Consider the following 23,321-nt stretch of genomic DNA (forward strand, 5'->3'; position numbering starts at 1 on the left):
TGTTTTAGTTTAGTTCAGTTTGGTCAATTTACAATATTGTAAACATGGACTAAATGCACAGACAAACAAATCAGACCCCAATAGATTACAAAATACAAAATTTGTTTAAATGTTTTTTTTTTAAAGTAAATAGGCAAATTTTATTTAAAAAATCATATGCTATCAATTATTATCAATTATTGTAATAAAGTTTAACTAAATAGCCAATTACTTAAATTAAATGTATTAAATGTTACATAGTATAGTATGCTTTCAATTGCCAAAAATTAGTAAAAATAGCTGAATTTTAAAATCTCTACACTGAAAAATATTTGTATTGTATGTATTTTTTCATATAAATATGCAGTTAAAAAGTTCATTTTTCCACCTGTCATCCCATAATAGACCAGCAAACTAACTGTTGAACGCCATATTTTGCATTTGTGGCAGAAATGTGATTTTAGTACTAAATTCCAAATAAATGCTTTGTGATTTTTAATAGTGGCCCTACACCTCTAAATAGTACTAAATTAAAACTAAATTTTGTGCATTTGTACTAAAGCATTTAGCTTGTATTTAGGCTAAATTCTAGTAGTATCGGCCAAATCCCAGTTTCCTTTCTAATCCTGTGCACTATTGAAGCAACAATACACTGGGTTTTGCACACTATGTTGTGCACTGTGCAGCTAATATGAAGTCATTTCCAATTCGTCCAACTGTCAACATCACTAACTGAACAGAGAGAGCTTATGTAACAACTTGTTGTTTTACCTTCAAGTTATAGTTAAGTATATAAGTTCATAAGTTAAGGTAAATAATTAAAATTTGCGCCAGCCACAGGTAGAAACATCTGAGTATACATATCACAATTATTATATTCTTCTGAATATAAATTTGTGTTCACATATTTTAACCAAAACAGGTACAGCAGTGTTGTTGGGATTTTAAAATACTATTTAAACACCTAACCTGTTAGCACATGTTTTAGGGGTACAGTTAGAGACTAGAACTATTTTCTTTATCATGTACAATGTGTCTTAAGCTTCTTCTAGTCTTTTAGAAATAGACAGTCCATCACAGAGCAAAATCTTCTATTTTTATATCTATTCAAAATCAATTCTACAACCCAATAAAATGTGCGGAAGGTCAATGCATGTACAGTGTATCACAAAAGTGAGTACACCCCTCACATTTCTGCAAATATTTAATTATATCTTTTCATGGGACAACACTATAGACATGAAACTTGGATATAACTTAGAGTAGTCAGTGTACAGCTTGTATAGCAGTGTAGATTTACTGTCTTCTGAAAATAACTCAACACACAGCCATTAATGTCTAAATAGCTGGCAACATAAGTGAGTACACCCCACAGTGAACATGTCCAAATTGTGCCCAAATGTGTCGTTGTCCCTCCCTGGTGTCATGTGTCAAGGTCCCAGGTGTAAATGGGGAGCAGAGCTGTTAAATTTGGTGTTTTGGGTACAATTCTCTCATACTGGCCACTGGATATTCAACATGGCACCTCATGGCAAAGAACTCTCTGAGGATGTGAGAAATAGAATTGTTGCTCTCCACAAAGATGGCCTGGGCTATAAGAAGATTGCTAACACCCTGAAACTGAGCCACAGCATGGTGGCCAAGGTCATACAGCGGTTTTCCAGGACAGGTTCCACTCGGAACAGGCTTCGCCAGGGTCGACCAAAGAAGTTGAGTCCACGTGTTCGGCGTCATATCCAGAGGTTGGCTTTAAAAAATAGACACATGAGTGCTGCCAGCATTGCTGCAGAGGTTGAAGACGTGGGAGGTCAGCCTGTCAGTGCTCAGACCATACGCCGCTAACTGCATCAACTCGGTCTGCATGGTCGTCATCCCAGAAGGAAGCTGACGCACAAGAAAGCCAGCAAACAGTTTGCTGAAGACAAGCAGTCCAAGAACATGGATTACTGGAATGCCCTGTGGTCTGACGAGACCAAGATAAACTTGTTTGGCTCAGATGGTGTCCAGCATGTGTGGCGGCGCCCTGGTGAGAAGTACCAAGACAACTGTATCTTGCCTACAGTCAAGCATGGTGGTGGTAGCATCATGGTCTTGGGCTGCATGAGTGTTGCTGGCACTGGGGAGCTGCAGTTCATTGAGGGAAACATGAATTCCAACATGTACTGTGACATTCTGAAACAGAGCATGATCCCCTCCCTTCGAAAACTGGGCCTCATGGCAGTTTTCCAACAGGATAACGACCCCAAACACAACCTCCAAGATGACAACTGCCTTGCTGAGGAAGCTGAAGGTAAAGGTGATGGACTAAACCCAATTGAGCACCTGTGGCGCATCCTCAAGTGGAAGGTGGAGGAGTTCAAGGTGTCTAACATCCACCAGCTCCGTGATGTCATCATGGAGGAGTGGAAGAGGATTCCAGTAGCAACCTGTGCAGCTCTGGTGAATTCCATGCCCAGGAGGGTTAAGGCAGTGCTGGATAATAATGGTGGTCACACAAAATATTGACACTTTGGGCACAATTTGGACATGTTCACTGTGGGGTGTACTCACTTATGTTGCCAGCCATTTAGACATTAATGGCTGTGTGTTGAGTTATTTTCAGAAGACAGTAAATCTACACTGCTATACAAGTTGTACACTGACTACTCTAAGTTATATCCAAGTTTTATTTCTATAGTGTTGTCCCATGAAAAGATATAATGAAATATTTGCAGAAATGTGAGGGGTGTACTCACTTTTGTGATACACTGTATGTATGTGTGTGTATGTATGTATCAAGTATGCATGTATGAATGTATGTGTGTGTATGTATGTATCAAGTATGCATGTATGACTGTATGTGCGTATGTATGTATGAATGTATGTATACTTTCAAGTAACTGCTAATAAGCAAAAAAAAAAACATTGTTATACTCTAATAACTTGAAAATCAGTATTTCTGTGATGACTTATTTGAGCAAACACAAAAGAGGTTTCAGTTTAAATTGGGAGAGTTGTGAGATTAATGCCATTACTTTGTATTTCTGTACATGGCTTGATCAATAGTAATAGAAAAGAACTATATTTCATGGTTCTGGTTGACTCCAAAGACAGAAAGCTGTTTTTCACTATTAGGTGAATTGATTTTTCTTAAATGGTCTTTTATAACGAAATTTGAATCATGACGTTTGATCCTCTTATCTTCGCTGGCAATGAAAAGCTTACAGGTCAAGTGTAGCTCACTTTTAAAAATAGTAAAAATTGTCACATCTAAGCATGTTGGAGTCATTTAATATTATTGGCAAAGATGTGTATAGACTTGTAAACAGGATTAGACCGTCCCAATATAGAGCTTTTACAACAGGCTTGTTTATTTTTATTCTTATAAAAGGAGTTGTATCCTTAAATGGTGCCAAAATTATCCTGCAAATTGCTGACGATGAAAAATGAAAGGTCCCTAACGGTTATTATAAGCAATCTGTCTGCATTGGGCTACAGTGTGACTGCTGTGCTTGCGATATCATGCGGGGGTGACCTGAGTGAGAGAGAGAGAGGGTAAGAAAGACAGAAAGAGAGAGAGACTGAAACTCAGCAGTTCATCTTTGTACCTGTACATTCTGGACTCATAGATAATTACTATGTATCTTTAATTCTTTTCTAAACATCAGATCATATATTCATCAGTTTGTGGACTTCATAAGGGGATGTTTTTATAAATAGCTGGGATAGTAAAAAAATTAAAGGCTAATTTGGCTCATTTAAATAAAAGCAAATAAAAGTTTGTTAAAAATGAAGTAAAAACAAGCATTCAAATAATGACCTTAGTGAGAAAAGATTTAATTTAAAGAAGTGCTACTCACTACTTACACACAATCAGATTCCAATTTTAGAACAATTTTTGAAAGTAAACATCTCAATAATTTTTTAGTAAACTTTCATTCTGACCAGGTTCAGAAAGCCTATCAGGATCCTTTAAAACACTGGCAACACTGTAGACAGGTAACAATCCATCACAGAGCATCAAACACTCACCCATTTACTCACCAACTTACACCCAGGGATAATTTACAGTATTTACAGTTCATAAACATGCACAGAATGAAACAAGCCAAACTCCTGCAGCCAGCATACAAAGACATAATTGAAACACAAAACCATGGAGCACCAAGCTATGCAGCACTATACCGTCCCAGTAAATCTCTTTTCTCTAAAATACAGCTATGCATTATCTAATTGGCTAATGTCAGTGTTTAGTAATGTGTTCCATAAGCATGGGAAAGTGGGAATGATTATAAGGGCCTTTTTAAGAAACATTGCAAGGAAACAAAAATTGTTTGTAGTAGAAGATTCAGGTAATTTGTTAAGCCACTCTTGGTTAGTGTTATCATAGCAAGGTAATATATTTATTATTAATCATGTAAGTATTTTACACAGGCACAACACAACATTAGCATTGTATAATTAGCATAACAAACAGCATATTTTGTAAGGTTTAATATTAAACTGAAAAGGAGGAAGGAAATAGTTTGTATGTGTTTATTTATTTATGTATGTATTTTTTCTCTTTTTCTGAGATTTTTCCTGTCGTATCCAATTACCCTGATTGCATTATGCTTCACCTCTACTGATACAACCCTCCACTGCTGACTGAGGAGCTTTGAAACTGACACACGCCCCCTCTGACACGTGTGCAGTACTGACTGCATCTTTTCACCTGCACGAAGCGAGTTCATATGCGGATCAGCCTTGTGTACGGAGAGCCACAACCTGATCAGCATTATTCCCCAACTCTGTGCAGGTGCCATCAATCAGCCATCAGAGGTTGTAATTGCACCAGTTATGAGGAACCCTGGTCCAGCTCTGGTGTGCTAGTGTATTTTAGCACTGCAAAGCAATTATATTTAGATATAATGAAAATAGATATAATTATATTTTGCAAAGGAATAGCCAATTCCCTTATTCTAACTGTTGGGATGATAGGAAGAATGTACATAAAAATTATGGCAAATCCGTTGGATCTGTAATTAATTAAAACCAGTGCAAAGGTAAGATTTAGTGTTTCAACTACCCAACTCTTTTGTTTTTGTATGTATACATGTATTCTTACTTAATGGCTGTAACATGTTCCTAAAAAAAGCTTAGTCACCAATTTGTTACATCACTTTCACTTTTAATATTCTGTAAACATTTAGAAACTGAGAACACCAATTTGTAAAAGTGGATTTTTTCCCATTCTTGCTTGATATAACACTTCAGCTGCTTAACAATCCAGTGTTTCCATTGTCATACTGTATATTGTGCTTTATAATGCTTAATGCACTTTCAATGGGAAACCGGTCTGGATTTCAGGTAGGCTTTTAACTTGGGCCCTTAACTTTCAATTGCTTAGAAAGTATACTGTCACAATACTGTAAGTGGAAAAAGAGTGTCTGCTAAATGTTGAAAATGTAAACGTTTTACTTTGCATAGCAGAGTCTTCACTTGCATTTGTGAATGCATGAACTGTGTTTACTGACAAGGGCTTTCCAAAGTATGCCTAAACCCAAATGTTTAAACTTAAGCATAAGCATGTTGTTTTTATGTAGTGTTATATGAGTGGTCACTTGTCACAGGCCAGTGTTGTTTTTGGCCTTGGGGAAAGGCCAGAGATTGCTCAGAATTTAATAAATGTTTTAATAATTTTATAGACTGTAGATGTCTTTACAGATGTATAACAGTAAAAGTAAAATATACCCCCTCCCCCTTTAAAATCCTCACATAAAAATCCTCACTTCAGTTTATGCACTCATTGTGTAGCACTTATTGTTTGAATCTCACAGCATTGTTAGTCCTCTCTGCATTTCGAGAGACTTAAGATTATGTCCACATGTCTGTGTTTGCCCTCGGCGTGCCCTGAGTGACATTTGTATTCGGACCGGCCGCGTGGCTGCAGCGGCTGTCGAGCCTGAGAGATGCTGCTGAAATCTTGCATATGTAAATGGTGTGTGTTGCGTGAGGTGGCGCAATCTCTTAGCTTACTGACTGAAGGCTTCCTGCAGCGTGTAACTGAGGCTTCCTGGTGTGGTTGCCACATTCAGGTCATGACCCCCAAACATGGCACAGACTCACAGTCCTGTCTGCCTGTCTGCTGAGAGAAGTCGGGATATAAGAGAGAGAAAATGAGGGGGAGAAAGGGAGAGGGAGAGTTTTGTTAAACTATTATCACTTGTTACTGTGACATGAGTGACATGGAGAAAAGAACTCAGCATGAGAAAGTGCAGTAAAATGATATGGATAACATGTTATGATAGTAAGGAATGGGTTGGGATCAAATGTATCATTACAGTGCAGTTATAGCGTTTCTTTTTTTTTTTAAATAGGCTCTGAGTGTTTCCAGCAAAGCAAATCAAAGCGCTGGAACATTCATTTTTAGAGTAATTTTAATCTATTCATTTACCTTCCTTTATCAATTCATCCTTATAAGGGTCGTGGCAACGCCGAGTTTTAAACCGAGAATTTCAGAATCTCGGAGCCGGTGTGCTAGCGGAATATCCTCTCTGTGCCACCTGGGCGCCGAAATAGGGCCACAAATTGTCATTTTATGAGACACTAGATTTATTATGATAAATAAAGGACTGCTGGAACATAAATGAATGGGCCTAGAGGATGTCACGCAAATACTTGCACCAAAAGCAACATACAAAAAGTTTGTGACTGATCACATGAACAAAAATATAGTTAGTAAATAGTAAATTGTTTATAGCAACCTTTGAACCCATGGTGATGGAAAGCTCGTTTGACAGTGTATAGTGTCACCCATGTTTCAGCAGCTTCTAATTAATGTGCAGACATGTTTTCTTTAGAATTTTACTACTGCTTCATGTGATCAATTATAAACAATTACAATCAATAACAAATGTGACATTAAAGAACTTTCCATGCCATCAAATTATGCAAGCAAACCTTCAACTTGTGATGTGGAATCTGAAAATATCTATGTTGAGATGTGCATAATGATCAACATAAACAGCGTCTGCATTGCAGTAAGTTAGCCGATTCTTAAATGTCGACATCCACCTTTCACACTACAAAGCTCAAATTGATGTCTCAATTGCCCACTGTATACAAAGCATGCTAGTGGTGCAGAAAAGATATTTAATCATCATTTATGTGCATGGGCATCCCTGACTGTGTCTGCTCTCTGCATCCGAATGTGGCTCACACGACTACTTCTAAGTGTTAGGTTGTAGGATTTTTTCTCTTTTTCATCTCATAGCCTGGGGAATCTCAGTGGGTAGGAGTCTCATTTCCTCATCAAACACTAGGCGAGTGATTTGGAATATTTATGAGGGCTCCAATTTAAGTTAAACATTTAACAAAAAGCATCCGATTAAAATTATGCTCCAGAAAGAGTTAAGGTCCCCGTGGGGGAAGGGGGCCTGGGGTAAAACTGAAGCTGGAAACAGGTTGAATTAAATCAGCATTTTAGTAAGGTTGGCTGGGGGTAGTGTTTTTTTCTCAATCACTACAGACATAGATGGACAGTTAAGACAATATTACTCTGAAAGTGCTTAGAAATCATTAACATTAAAATACATTTTTGCACAGTATTTAGTCTGTCAGATGTATCTTGATGTCTTAATAAAATCAATGCACTGCTACAACACTACAAAAAATAATCATCAGACAGTTTAGGAATAAGAAATGTGCAATAGCATGGGAAGTAAGATTTAAAATAACTAATTATAAAAATGGCCAGTGGTAGCTCAGTGGTTAAGGTACTGGTCTAATAATTAAAAGGTTGCTTGCTTAAAACCCAAAACTGCTCTTAAGCAAGGCCCTTATTCAGTGTGTCTGGGTTCTCTATGTGTGTAGTTCTCTGGTTTCCTCTTTCTTCCCAAAACATACACTATTAGTGAGTCCTGCCTTGTACCTAAAATAAAGCTATCATTTTAAATAATTGAAACATTAATACCCATCTTAGTCTGTACCTTTTTTTTTTATTTCCAGCCTCTCTCTTTTACTTTCCTTTTGTATCTAGACTGAAAGCAACTGTAGCACTTTAGTTCCAAAGTAACTCAGATTTGCTCTGGTTTAAGAACCTCTGCTTAAGGGATTTCTCCACTCTATGAATCAGTTACAGGAAATAAAGATTCAGCTGGTTTGATCACCAGAAAGACAGATGTGCGCTTAAGCCCAAGTGTGGGCTACATGAATTATAATAGTGGTTAACGAGTGTGTATGACATGCTAGTTTATGTGATTAAAGTCAGTCACATCCTCAGAGGACCAGCTCTCTGTAGGAAGCTTTCTCTCTGCCATCACGAATCATGGGTATGGGGGTTTCAGAGCTACAGAGGTGCTATAGCTATCTATCAAGACTTGGATTCAGTTTGTTACAGTGATATTTTAACAATAATTCAGAGTTATTACTCGATTTCTCTAAGTGGGTTTCAGGATTCTATTTTATTTCGGATACAACCCTCCTGTTTATCTGGGCTTGGGACTGGCACTAGGGGTCACTGATATGTCCATCCCCAATGGCTAGGCCTTCTCTATTTGTGAGCCCAGCCCAAGATTCAAACCCCTGGAGTCTAATGTTTTTCAGTCTAATGTGATAGACCAGCAATACAAAAAACAGGGTTTAAGTCTAAGTTTAAGTGGTGCAACGAGACTGGGTGGGTGCTCTTTAGACACAATTGTACTTGTCTGAAGGAGGGACAACTGGAAAAGTAACTGTTAGCCTAGTTGAGGCACCAGCACAAACACTGTACAATAAGATAGCATGTTTCTCTATCACGTTAAAGCACTCAGTTTAAAAAAGGCAGCTTCTTCAGAAGAATCAGCTTGTGGTGTCAGGCATGTGGTGGAGATCTTAAAAGATCTTAAAAGCAATAGGGAATTAAAATGATTTGCAGTTATCAACAGACTAGCTTACAAATTTTATTAGGTTTATACACATTTACACATTTTAAACTTGCCAGAACTCACCAAAACTATTTTTCCTAAGGACTACATTTACATTGTCCGCATTTAGTGGACGCTTTTATCCAAAGCAACTTACAGTTGTGACAGTATACAATTTGAGCAATTAAGGGTTAAGGGTCTTGCTCAAAAACCCAAAAGTGGCAACCTGGCGATGGTGGGGCTTGAACCGGCAACCTTCTGATTACTAGTCCAGTACCTTAAACACTAAGCTACAACGGCCCTAAAAGACTAATTGCCTAAATATTAGTTATATTACAACAGATGTAAGGACTTTTGTAATAGATGTCATATTGTATATACATGTTTTTATAATATATTGCGGTTGCGTCTATAATAATAACCACTTAGCTTGAAAGCAAAAAATGCTAAGCAAAATGGCAACATTCTATCATAAAGAAGTGATAAAGATTTACATATACACATATACACAACACATATTGTAAAACAGTATTTCATGTATTAAGGGAATAAAGTACAGTACAATGTACAATGTTGATCAGTGAAAACACTGAAAATCTTTTCTTTCTACTAGCGTCAGCTAATGAAGATTCGAGACAATTCACAAATCATAGATTGATATTTTTACTGCGTTTTACAAAATGTCCCAACTTTTCTGGAAATGGGGTTTGTAAGTACTTCATCTTAAATCTCAACATTAATGGTAAGCAGTCACTACAGAAACAGTATGCTGTAATCCAATGCCAAGTTCACACTACACAACTTTCCAAGTCGTCAGGTCGCTGTACAGTTCACACTACACAACTGGATCTTTTGTAATCGGGAGTCTTTCAAGTCAGTGTGTATTTCACACTACACGACTGATCACCAACTGGAATCGCAGGCGAGCTTCTCTGGTCTCCCAAACTACGTCACGAAAACAAACGCGATCAAAGTTTGTTCACTGATGTGCAGCGTAAAATCAAGGAGAAAAAATAAATGAATCTGAGTGGATTTGGCTTGGATTGTTCTATAGTGAGTTGGAGGTTAATAAATATTTTTTGCAGTGCAACGTTGGTGTTATGTTTTGTAGAGAACGATAAGGTCAGAAATACTGTAAAACGTGTGTGTGTCGATGTATTCTGATATAAACTATATTATGCCCCTGTCCCACAATTTTACAACTCCTCCCCTGTGTTTCCCCTCACACTGTATCTTGTGTTCTTATTGGCTTTTCGACATCGCACTCATTGCCAGTTGTGCGACTCAGATCCAGATATTTGACAAGCTAGATATATAACTTTGCTCGGATCGAGTTGTTGAGCAGTTCACACATAGCGATTGAGAGCCGAGTTTCAATCGCCGAGCAAACGCCGAAAATGTAAATAATCAAACAAATGTTTACTACATTAATAAATACCTTCATTTTTAATGTTATCATATTCAGACACCACTGCTGCTTCTGAAATGATTTATTGTTAATTAAACTGAATAATTTAGATGTAATTGAGTCATTGTGTTTTTAGGTAACGTTAGACATAATTTTGGGTCCTTCACCCACCTCTGCCCTCTTGTTACTGGAATAAGCTGTAGATTCTCCTGTGTTTCACTTTTGTGTGTGACAGCCCTCGGGGCACAGACTGATGCCTTCTCCACTGTTCTACAGCCTCAGGGCATCATATGCTGCCCGCTCTGGCTCCCAGACCAAACAAACCTGGGCATGTGTGGGTTTCACAGCACGCTTATCTTTTTTGTTTTAGGTGAACCTCACTTACCTGTAACAGACTTGTCAGTTCCACTAGTGTATCTTCTCAGAGACATCATATTGCAGTCCTTTATACTATCTTTGCAGCTATGCCAACACAATCACTGCGCACTGATAAACACTATTCAGCTAAGCTTCCTGCTGGAGTACACACATGTAAAATGTGAATATGATACCCTGGAAGCTTGAGGATGTGATTTTGGTAGTTTATCCTGTTCGGAGATTCCTAAAAATGCTGATTTTTGCTTGTTGCTTTGGTCACAGAAATACAATTAACATTCATTTTGAAGGCATTTCAGAATGTCAATGAATTCCTACCAATTACAAACCCACCTGACCAGCTAAGAAAGAAAAAATACAACAGGATCAGCCATAACAATTAAAACCACCTCCTTGTTTCTACACTCAATGTTCATTTTATCAGCTCGATTTACCATATGAAAGCACTTTGTAGTTCTACAATTACTGACTGCAGTCCATCTGTTTCTCTGCATGCTTTTAGCCTGCTTTACCCTCAGGACCACCACAGAGCAGGTATTATTTAGGTGGTGGATCATTCTCAGCACTGCAGTGACACTGACATGGTGCTGGTGTGAGTGGATCAGACACAGCAGCGCTGCTGGAGTTTTAAAATACCGTGTCCACTCACTGTCCACTCTATTAGACACTCCTACCCAGTTGGTCCACCTTGGAGATGTAAAGTCAGAGACGATCACTCATCTATTGCTGCTGTTTGAGTTGGTCATCTTCTAGACCTGGATGTTTTTGGTTGGTGGACTATTCTCAGTCCAGCAGTGACAGTGAGGTGTTTAAAAACTCCATCAGCACTGCTGTGTCTTATTCACTCATACCAGCACAACACACACTAACAAACCATCACCATGTCAGTGTCACTGCAGTGCTAAGAATAATAATACCTGCTCTGTGGTGGTCCTGGGAGAGTCCCGACCATTGAAGAACAGCACGAAAGGGGGCTAACAAAGCATGCAGAGAAAATACTATGGACTACAGTCAGTAATTGTAGAACTACAAAGTGCTTCTATATGGTAAGTGGAGCTGATGAAATGGACAGGAGGTTGTTTTAATGTTATGGCTGATCGGTGTACATATGTAACAGTAGAGATCAGCTTTTTCATTACTGTCCATCTTTTTATGCCAAACATATAATTGTTTGTAATTCCACTCTTGGGTGGTACAGTGGCTCAGTGGGTAGCACTGTCCCCTCACAGCAAGAAGGTCCTGGGTTCAATTCCCGGGTGGAGCGGTCCGGGTCCTAGTCTGTGTGGATTTCCTCCGGGAGCTCCGGTTTCTACCCACAGTCCAAATACATGCAAGTGAGGTGAATTGGAGATACAAAATTGTCCATGACTGTGTTTGATATTAAACTTAAACTGATGAATCCTGTTAGCAGTGACAACTTGTCCTGTCATGACTTTAACCAAAGTGTGTCTAGTTAATTTCAGGTGCTGAGCTTCTGAAATGCCTCTATAAGATGAAAAATAGTTTACTGTAATTATTAAGCTGCAGGACATCTTGTTTAACAGACATATTTCATAAACTTTTATTTCTTAAACTTTTGTTTTTAGATCTACTAAACTAAACCCAAAATGGGAAACTTTTTTAGTGTAAAACGGCTGGACTAATAGATTTTAGGTCCTGCTGACCTTTAAACAATACAGTCTGCTTATCGGCAAGACTGCTGCAGTTGGGCCTCATGGCAAAGATGTCATTCTAAAGCAATGGGATTGTGATTAGCTGACACGGCGTGTGGCTTTTGCAAGCTGTACTATTCTGGGACGGGGCGGACGAGCTGAAATGGGAATGAAGGTATTGATCCTTGGGCCTGGATGAGAATGATGCACCACAAGCTATTTTGGTAGGGGTAGGGGAATTTGTTGCCATTGAGTGCATTATACATTATGACGTAGATAAGCTCTTAAACGTAGCTCAATGATATTGGCAGTGAAACAAAATGGCTTTGCTCTCACATGACCTCTGTACCTGCCAAGCCAAAAAGAACTGTCCCCTTTGTCCTGGTGTTGTCAATGAGAGCTAGCTATAGCTCTTTATAATGTCTATCAATTTACACAAACCTTAGCCAGCAAAGTAGGCAGTACTTTAGTCAACCATTGTTATAAATGGAATACAGTTATATGCATCTCATTAACTATAAATACACACACTGTTTATGTATATGCAATATATTTTGCTATATTACACTGGCTGTGTTGTGTGGTTCAATCACTCAATATGTGGCATTCTTAGTACTGATGTTAAAGACACAATGATTTTTTTTCACGAACAACCTTGCATGCTCAGAAGTCTCCAAATATATTTGTTCTCCCCCGTGCCTGGTTGCTGACAGTGATGAATATTTCACCAAAAGTTTGTGCTCCATGTAATGATTTTTCTTAATGAAAATGGATTAAAGCAAGTGGGTGTAGAATTGTGGGCTGTGACTTGATAGGCGTTACACTGCTCTAAAAGGCCATGCATGGGTCAATGCATCCTGCAAACTCACCACTTTGGAAGCCCTATTTGCCCATCACAAGTAAAGAAATAAAAAACACAATTCTTAACTTTTTTTTTTAGCCCTTAACAGTTTTGACCACAAAACATACACTTTTATTGAACTAACCCAGCTCCAATGTGTGTCCAATTCAGGCAGTAGCAAATAGTAAATGCAAATAAAATCAGAAAGAATATAAAATAAGCATTAGCAATACTAATGTTTACAAGCAACGAAGGGTAAAAGTTGGCTAATTTGGAGATTTCATCATTTACAGTGAATAACATCATTAAAATATTCAGAGATTCCCATTAAATCTCTGTGCATAAAAGGCGAGGACCAAAAAACAATATTAAATACATGTAACCTTCAGTCCCTCAGGTCGCACTGCATTAAAAATGAGCAAGCTTCTGTAATGAATATCACCACATGGGTGCAGGAATAAGACAGAAAGCCCTTGACAATATAGACAGATCATCGCTGCATCTACAAAAGCAAGTTAAACCATATACAGTATCAACAAGAAAAGCAGTAAACTTCCCTGGACTCTAATCTGAAGTAAAAGTGAAATAGTATTCTGTGGTCTGACAAGAGTAGCTTTTAAATTATTTTTGTATATACAGAAAAGACAGAAAGGACCAACCTAAAAAACTAACCTTTAAAAGCCCACATCTTTCATGGTATGGGGGTATGTTAGTAGTGGTGGTATGGGTAACTGGTTAACTCTACTGTTAAGAGGCACATTAATTATTATGCTTCTATCTAGACATCTCGACACGTTTTTTTAGATGGCCCTGCTTGTTTATACTGTTTTTCCTGAATACAGACTAAAAGGATTTGCATCACAATTTTTATTTTTATGTTTTACTATCACTTCATCCTGGTCTGAGCTGTCCTGGTCTGAGCTATCCTGGTACTGACCTGGTCCAGCTTCCCCAGAAGCACAAATCCAACATAAGATATAGGTAATCCCCCCAGATATAGGTAATTATGTCTTCATGGAAACTGCACAACCTGAGCACCATATTTTTTTCTTTGTTTTTTATTTTTTGCACTAAGATTTGTTTTACTTGTTAATAAAGTAAAATAAAAATTATTATTTTAAGGTTTTTATGTTTTAACTGTCCTAACTTTGTTCCATGATTAAAATGACATGTTATTATTTTAGTCCTGCCCGAGTTATCTGTAAACATTGTTAAAGTGTTGTAGAATTATTACAGACTGTAATAAGGGCTGTAAAGTTTTTATTACTTTATTAATGTATGTAATGTATTTATGAAAATTATTAAGCCTATGGTTTGAATATTGGCACAGATCAACATGAGCATAAGTGTTACACACTCTGCTGCTTTTTTAAGGTAAGTGAATCAAGATGAATACATTTAATTAATAATAATGTTATCATAAACTTTATTATTTTAAATTTGGTAGTTGTTTACTCAGAGTAATCCATCACCTTCTAAATACCTGTACCCAAGTCAAAAAGAGAGACATTGACAAATGTAACAGAGTGAACAAATATTTTAATCTTTTAACTTCATTAAAATAAATGCTAAATTATATTAATATAAATAAAAAGGTACAGTTTTAAAGATACTGTATGTCATGGCCATACACCGATCAGCCATAACATTAAAACCACCTCCTTGTTTCTACACTCACTGTCCATTTTATCAGCTCCACTTACCATATAGAAGCACTTTGTAGTTCTACAATTACTGACTGTAGTCCATCTGTTTCTCTGCATGCTTTGTTAGCCCCCTTTCATGCTGTTCTTCAGTAGTCAGGACTCTCCCAGGATCACTACAGACTAGGTATTATTTAGGTGGTGGATGATACTCAGCACTGCAGTGACAATGACATGGTGGTGGTGTGTTAGTGTGTGTTGTGCTGGTATGAGTGGACAAGACACAGCAATGCTGATGAAGTTTTTAAACACCTCACTGACACTGCTGGACTGAGAATAGTCCACAAATCTAAAATATCCAGCCAACAGCGATCGTCTCTGACTTTACATCTACAAGATGGACCAACTAGGTAGGAGTGTCTAATAGAGTGGACAGTGAGTGGACACGGTATTTAAAAACTCCAGTAGCGCTGCTGTGTCTGATCCACTCATACAAGCACAACACAAACTAACACACCACCACCATGTCAGTGTCACTGCAGTGCTGAGAATGATCCACCACCTAAATAATACCTGCTCTGTGGCGGTCCTGTGGGGGTCCTGACCATTGAAGATCAGGGAAAACAGGCTAAAAAAGTATGTAGAGAAATAGATGGACTACAGTCAGTAATTGTAGAACTTCAAAGTGCTTCTGGTAAGTGGAGCTGATAAAATGGACAGAGAGTGTAGAAACAAGGAGGTGGTTTTAATGTTATGGCTGATCAGTGAATTTGCCACAGTAAAATATGGCAACCCTCAGTGAAATACACTACCATCAACTCATCTAAGCCAGTAATAGAACAATAATCAACAAAAACAATATCATATAAAAATAGCAAGCATTTTCCAGATATTTTACGTGTGCACATTCACAGGTCGAAGTAGGCACTTGATCAGTCAGCAATCAGCAGTAAGACAGTTTTAGCCAGCAGCAGGCATGTCAACAGGCAGCAGTAATAGCAGATGGCATCATGTGGATGTGAAAAATGCTGGCCTCCAACATGCCTCAGGCAATCCCTGAGGTCTAGGGCCTACCCCCCCTTGCACACGTGACTGCCCTCTATGGACATTAACTAGTTAATAGTGTACTAGCTTATTGATATCACACGTGGGGTTTTATGAACCACATCCACCATTTTAGAGGGGTTGGCTGAACTTCCACATTTATGCTTAAGTCTGTGTAAATTCATTCATAGACTTTTAAGGCTTGACCAAACATTAAGTAATGTGTCATGAGAATGCTTGTCTGTATGGGTTCATTTGGAAAAAATAAAAACTTTCCACATTAACACTAGTGTAGCATTTAATTTTTTGTCAAATATCATGTGTTCCTTGGTTATTTATTTAACTTTATGTAAAGTTTAAGCCCTTGGGCCTCCATCAAATGTTAAGATTAAAAATCAAGGTAGTAACAGGTACTTACTGACTGTTCCTTCATGCATAATTCCTGACATGTAATAGTTAATACAGTTATATTTCATCAACCATATAGCCACATACACCGATCAGCCATAACATTAAAACCACCTCCTTGTTTCTACACTCACTGTCCATTTTATCAGCTCCACTTACCATATAGAAGCACTTTGTAGTTCTACAATTACTGACTTAGTCCATCTGTTTCTCTGCATGCTTTGTTAGCCCCCTTTCATGCTGTTCTTAAATGGTCAAGACTCTCCCAGGACCACTACAGAGCAGGTATTATTTAGGTGGTGGATTATTCTCAGCACTGCAGTGACACTGACATGGTGGTGGTGTGTTAGTGTGTGTTGTGCTGGTATGAGTGGATCAGACACAGCAGCGCTGCTGGAGTTTTTAAATACCGTGTCCACTCACTGTCCACTCTATTAGACATACCTAGTTGGTTCACCTTGTAAATCGTTTCTGTAAAGTCAGAGACGATCGCTCATCTATTGGTGCTGTTTGAGTTGGTCATCTTCTAGACCTTCATCGGTGGTCACAGGATGCTGCCCACGGGGCGCTGTTGGCTGGATGTTTTTGGTTGGTGGACTATTCTCAGTCCAGCAGTGACAGTGAGGTGTTTACAAACTCCAACAGCGCTGCTGTGTCTTATCCACTCATACCAGCACAACACACACTAACAAACCACCACCATGTCAGTGTCACTGCAGTGCTGAGAATGATCCACCACCTAAATAACACCTAGTCTGTAGTGGTCCTGAGAGAGTCCTTGCCATTGAAGAGTCCTTACCATGCTGGCAGAGTGCTGGTTGATGACAGAAACACTGTTGAGCCTACTGAGGTGAACATGGCCCTGAGTCTTGGGCATGGGACTCTATGCCTGGCATTTTCCATTCACCATTCTAAACATTGCCAGCCCACAGCTTAAAAATGTGCAGTATATTTCTGGCTGGACAATGATTTGTTGCCCCAAATTTGTTGCCCTTAATTTTCTGTCTGTCTATCTATCTATCTATCTATCTATCTATCTATCTATCTATCTATCTATCTATCTATCTATCTATCTATCTATCTATCTATCTATCTACCTACCTACCTACCTACCTACCTACCTATCTACCTACCTACCTACCTACCTACCTACCTACCTACCTATTGAACAGAAATAGAATAGAATAATGATAGAAATGTGTATTCCAATCAGTTGATGAATAAACAACCCTGAACATGAAGTGTGACTAAACATTTCTTCTAGCATAGAGTACAGCAAATAATACCTAATATGCTAACAATAAATTTACTTTAATATAAACCATTCACCATTCTAAACATTGCCAGCCCACAGCTTAAAAAAATTGCAGTATATTTCTGGCTGGACAGTGATTTGTTGCCCCAGTCAGATGTACGTATATTTGTCTAAAGAGGCCCTATCTGTCTGTCTGTCTGTCTGTCTGTCTGTCTGTCTGTCTGTCTGTCTGTCTGTCTGTCTGTCTGTCTGTCTGTCTGTCTGTCTGTCTATCTATCTATCTATCTATCTATCTATCTATCTATCTATCTATCTAAGACTAAACACCTAGTGTTTCTAAGGAACAAGGTGTAAAGATTCTAAAGTTTGCTGATGACACCAATGTGGTGGGCCTCATAGCCAATGGTGAGGAGTCTGCCTACAGAAAGGAGGTCGAGCAGTTGGTCTCCTGGTGCAGCGATGGTGGTGGATTTAGTGGTGGAGTCACTTAAGTTCCTGGGCACCACCTTATCCAGGGACCTAAAGTGGGAAAAGAACACACTTTCCATCACCAAGAGGGCTCAGCAGAGAATGTTCTTCCTGAGACATCTGAGGAAATTCAACCTGTCACAGAGTCTGCTGATCCAGTTCTACACAGCAATCATCGAGTCCATCCTTACATCGTCTATCACAATCTGGTTCGGTTCCTCCACATCACATGAACGAGCCAAACTCCAGCGTATAATCAGGACAGCGGAGAGGATCATTGGATGTAGTCTGCCAACGCTTCAGGACATCTACAACAGCAGAGTGCTGAAGTGCACCTGCAAAATTACAGCAGACCCCTCTCATCCTGGACATCACCTTTTTCAAACTCTTCCATTTGGCAGAAGACTTAGGACAATAAAAGACAAACGCATTCAGACATGCTAACAGCTTTTTTCCCCTGAGCTGTAACATTTTTTAACCACAGTTGTTCTCTTGGGTAAATGTTGGTAAATACTGGTTAACAGTCTGTGTGCTGTCGGGTCTGTTAAATAGGTTATATGTTACATGTCATACATGTGTAATTATCGGTACTATTATGTGTATTGTGTGTACTACTATGTGTACTATTATGTGTACTAGTATGTGTATCACCAAAGCAAATGCCTCGTATGTGTAACATACCTGGCGAAATAAAGTGATTCTGATTCTATTCTAGCATAGAGTACCATTATGATTATAACTGACAAGTTAATACACATCCAGAAGTGAAAAGAAAGCAGACTATTACAATGCATTACAGCAAATAATACCTAATATACTAACTAGAAATATCCTTTAGTATGAACCTCATATCCAGAAAAGTTAAACCATTTAGTTAAATGCAATAATTTGTGAATTCTCTTGAATTAAAGTGCAAAGTGATGGGGTTTAAACTGGCAACCTTCTGTTTACCTGTGCAGGACCTTAACCACTAAGTTACCACTGCAGTTCTGTAAGTGATCCCCTGTGATAAATTGCCACCTAATTGAGGGCACAGTTCCACCTTGCACTCAGCCTTTCTAAGTGGTGCCTGACCAAGATGAAATGTTTGGTGAGAATAAATGAATAAATGAATTGATGAGAAATTAATCTTTGTTGGTATTCTGTATATTCTTAGTGGATATTATACATGCACAATTAATGCCTATCAACTATTTTAATTCAGCATATTTGCACCTTACAGTAGGCATATTGTATCAGTGGGTTCAGTGAAAGACGTTTAACCACTTTGGAGCTGGGTCTCTAATTGGATTTTAACTGCAGAGCCTATCAAATGCCCGCAGTGACCATCATCTTTATTATGGGATTCTTCCAATATATTTCTGCATCAGGTCCTCGTCTGTATTCCTCTCCCTGTTCAAATTACATGCTTTTTAATCAGGGGCTGTGTAAAATGTCCATAAGAATTGCACTCATCAAACTTGGACACACACGCTAAGCAGTCCATTAGCAAGCCAGACAGAAGATTGTCTCTAAAATGAAGTCATTAGTTACGCAAAGCCTACGACCAAGCGCTTGTTTGGATAAATCGGATTGATCTGCCTCTCATCGTGGACGGATATTTTAGCTGAAATGAAATTTAAATGCATGAAGAGTGAAAAAACCCCCAGCAAAACAAACAATGATGAAGACAATCTGGGGTGGTGGTGATGGGGTTACTGTGAAGGTGGATAGTGGGTACAAAGCGTGAGGTGGAGGAGCACTTTCTCTGAGCTCCAGGAGAAGGATTACTCCAGGTTGAGTCAGCAGGGCCGATGATGAGCCGCTGACGGAGGCTGCGGTCTTAATGCTCCCAGTTAAAGAAGAAATTACAGGCCACAGAGAGGGGCTAATAACTGTTATTAACCCCGTGCGAGTGTCGCCGTGAAGAGAGAGCACCACGGTAACAAGGGCCCGCTGTCAGGGCTGTGAGGCGCGTCGCTGAGCCACTCGCCCCCTAGGAGAAGCTAACTTATTAAAATAATGAATTAGCCCAGCAGATTACTGCAGCCTGCGGCAAAGGCAATTATCCCTTTCCAAATCCCTGGATGGGGCTCCCCGGCACAGCCATAAAACAAGTGCTTGCACAGAGCGGTGGCAGAAAGCCACACTCCAATGAAAAAGGCTGTTAATTAGGATCTCTCCCACTGCGGGCAGCCCTTTACTTTAGCCATAACACAGGCCCACAACGGAACAGTGAAACAGAAGCACTAAGACACTGAGAAAATAAAAGAAAGCAGACACTTATTGTGGGAAGCGGAGGGAAATCATCATCCCCAGAGACTTCTAAAAAGTGCTTCTTCAGCTTGTTCCCATAGAGGAGCACTTTTGGGTGTCAGGTAGAGCAAAAATTACAATTTACAAAAATAGCATCTCTAAACATCACCTAGTGCTCCAAATGTGCAAGGGTTTCTTCTTTTATATCATGTCAATATTCAAATACGTTTTCTCTCTTTCGTTATGTTTTAAATGCAGTGCTCAGGTGGAACAGCAATCTGTTATGCTAGCCCATCACCACTAACTTCCAGGTTCAGGGTATTCCTGGGTCCAGGGTATTCCTGCCTTGAGCCCTGTCTTTACCCATGAAACTGCACCTGCTGCAACCCTGACCAGGATAAAGCAGTTGTAGCCTAGTGGTTAAGGTATGGGACTAATAATCAAAAGGTTGCTGGTTCAAGCCCCACTACTGCCAGGTTGTGACTGTTGGGCCCTTGAGCAACGCCCTTAACCCTTAATTGCTTAGACATTATACTGTCACAGTGTTGTAAGTCACTTTGGATAAAAGCGTCTGATAAACGCCTGAAATGTAAAAGCAGTTAATAAAATACATTATCTTTCAAAATATTCTACTTCACTGTATTATATTAGTTATATTAATTTAACATTAATTTAATGTAACAATAAACATAATATTTAAGCAGGGCTGCTATTCTGTATTCACCATGCTCATGTCACAAAATGGTTAAATCTCCCCAGTGTACAATGTGTGCTTTATCACAGTGGTAACTCATGCTCTGACAGAAATAAGTCCTTACAGACTCCACTACATCCCTCAGATGGGCTCAACTCAATTTAATTAAACTCAATTCTATTTGTACAATGCTTCGTGTAATGTCATTTCAAAGGGTGTTTAATAAAATGCTGTTATAGCTAGGCTAGGTCGGGCTAGGTGTGCCTAAATATGTTAAAAAGTATTCATGTCTGAATACAGTGTCCTAAATCTACACTATTAAATACATAACAAAAATAATATATATATTTAGAATACATCCAAAATACATTTGATAAACATTGTGTAAAACAACAATTATGGTACAGTATTAAACTGTCCTTAAACTGTCTTATTAATTTTAGTGATATTTTTATAAATAAAGAATAGCTTTAAGATAAAGATAATTTACTGCTTCACAATCGTCTCCAAAGGTTCTTGGGTGGTGCAGTGGTCTGTCACACTAGCCCATCACTGCTAAGACACAGGTTTGAATCTCAGTGCTGCTATCGGCTGTCCGGGTTTCCACACAGACATGATTTGCTACATCTGAAGGGGGTGACCAAAGCCCTGCAATGGCTTGGCTCCCTGTCCAGGGTATTTGTGCCTTGCACCAAGTGTTTTCTCGAGGGAACTGGACCTGCCATGACCCTGACAAGGATAGAGTGGTTGTATAAGATTGTTTAAAACTTTCTAACCAATTTTCTACAGTATTATGTGATGTATTCTTGTATCTGTATTGTAGATTTAATCATCTACTCAAATTGTTACATTTCAAATACTGCAATGTTTAAAATTATTTTTGGAAATTAATTTGGTCACTAATGGTTAGAGTTTCAATTAAAAAATATTGGGTAGCTGGTAGAGTCGGTACTGCATAGTATGAATCATGTGAATCAGGGAGAAGTTTTGCATGCTCTCCCTGTGTTCATGTGTTACTTTTTGGAACTCTGGTTACCTTCCAACTCCCAAAACATGAGTGGAAGGAGGATTGGCCGCTCTTAATTACCTCTAGATATGAGCGAGTGATTGTGGGTGAGTGATGCTCTGTGATGGATCAGCCACTCTCTCTGGAGTGTATTCTACCCCTGATTAGAATGAAGCCATTAGTAAAAATGAATCATTTTTGTCTGTATTATTAATGTAATTTAAGGAGATTGATGGGGGGAAATACAAACCCCATGTCTGGAAAAGTTGGGAGATTTTTAAAAAATGCAATAAAAAACAAGAACGTCTGATAGTTCTGTTAATGTCTGATAGTTAACTGTTAATTGTTAAAAGTACAAACCCCAATTCTGGAGAAGCTGGGACGTTTAGTAAAACACAATAAAATTAATGGGCGGACAAACTTTACAGTGCACACACTTTAGAGTGTAATCACAATAGTTCAATGTTTTATTACAAAAAAATTTAACAATCAGAACGTCAAACATTGCTTATCCTATCTGATCTATAATAAATACGCGTAAGTGTAAATGCATCTGTATCAATTACACTTTTAAACATATTAACATATAACATTTAGCCATTGTAATCTCTCACTGCCCACACAAAACAGAATAATAGCAGGCTTAACCGTTCAATATATTTCAAAATTTAACTGGTTAGTTTATAGTTATAGCTATTTCTTAAAAGTGTATGAACGTGTACGATTAGTTATGCCTGTAATACAGAATTAAGTTCTATACCGTAACAAAAAAAATATTAATGTAAATGTAAATGTTAATGTTGCGATGACGGTGATGTAAAATAATGTCAAATAATTCAAAGTCCAAACATTCGAGTGGTTTAACGAGAACGCTACTTTAAATGTCACACAAGCTCAGTGCAAAACAACATGAGCACAGCCGGAAACGGTAAATTCCGATATCTTCCCTACACACTTGCTCCCTACGCCCTATAGTACACTTAATATTCTTAAAGGGCCAGACAATGTATTTATAATTCACATTACATGACAGGTGAGACGCTAGAAAACAACATTCTTTTTTCTTAAAATAGCGCTTTTATTTAGGAAAAAATAGTTCTTACACGGGCAGAAAAAACTACGGCCGACACAAAAGTCAGAACAGGGGATCGGGCGTAACGTTATTATTACTGTCTGCTCCTTATTCTCAACACTTGTGCTCGATTTACACTGAATATATATTAAGTAAATACGTACATGTCCGCGCATGCACGCGCTTGTGTTAATTTCCGAAAATGTTGATTTCGGAAATGTTGATTTCGGAAAATTCTAATACGAGCCATTTTTCAGTTTCTGCTTGTTACCTCACAGCTAACGCTAGCCATTGTGGCTTTTCACTTGTCTCTCTGTGTTATCACCTTACACAGTGAGCACCCCACAACCAATCAGTGAGCTCCAACGGCCTACCAC

The 23,321-nt window shown here is 38.5% G+C and overlaps 1 long non-coding RNA gene across 3 annotated transcripts in view; it reads right to left on the reverse strand.

Annotated features, from left to right (window-relative positions):
• Positions 1 to 3,322: 3,322 nt before the first annotated feature.
• The window catches only part of LOC134325273 (uncharacterized), a 39,846-nt gene continuing 19,847 nt past the window's right edge, over positions 3,323 to 23,321 (reverse strand). Inside the window, exons 3-4 of one of the 3 annotated variants that reach the window (XR_010014281.1) lie at positions 5,977 to 6,082; positions 3,323 to 3,493 (exon numbers count right to left, since the gene is read on the reverse strand). This is a non-coding gene — a long non-coding RNA (uncharacterized LOC134325273). Of the gene's footprint in view, positions 3,494 to 5,976; positions 6,086 to 23,321 lie in introns of all 3 variants that reach the window. The other 2 variants (XR_010014282.1, XR_010014280.1) reach the window with 2 other exon arrangements.

This window comes from Trichomycterus rosablanca, chromosome 13 (assembly GCF_030014385.1).
Source record: "Trichomycterus rosablanca isolate fTriRos1 chromosome 13, fTriRos1.hap1, whole genome shotgun sequence".
Taxonomy (NCBI): domain Eukaryota; kingdom Metazoa; phylum Chordata; class Actinopteri; order Siluriformes; family Trichomycteridae; genus Trichomycterus; species Trichomycterus rosablanca.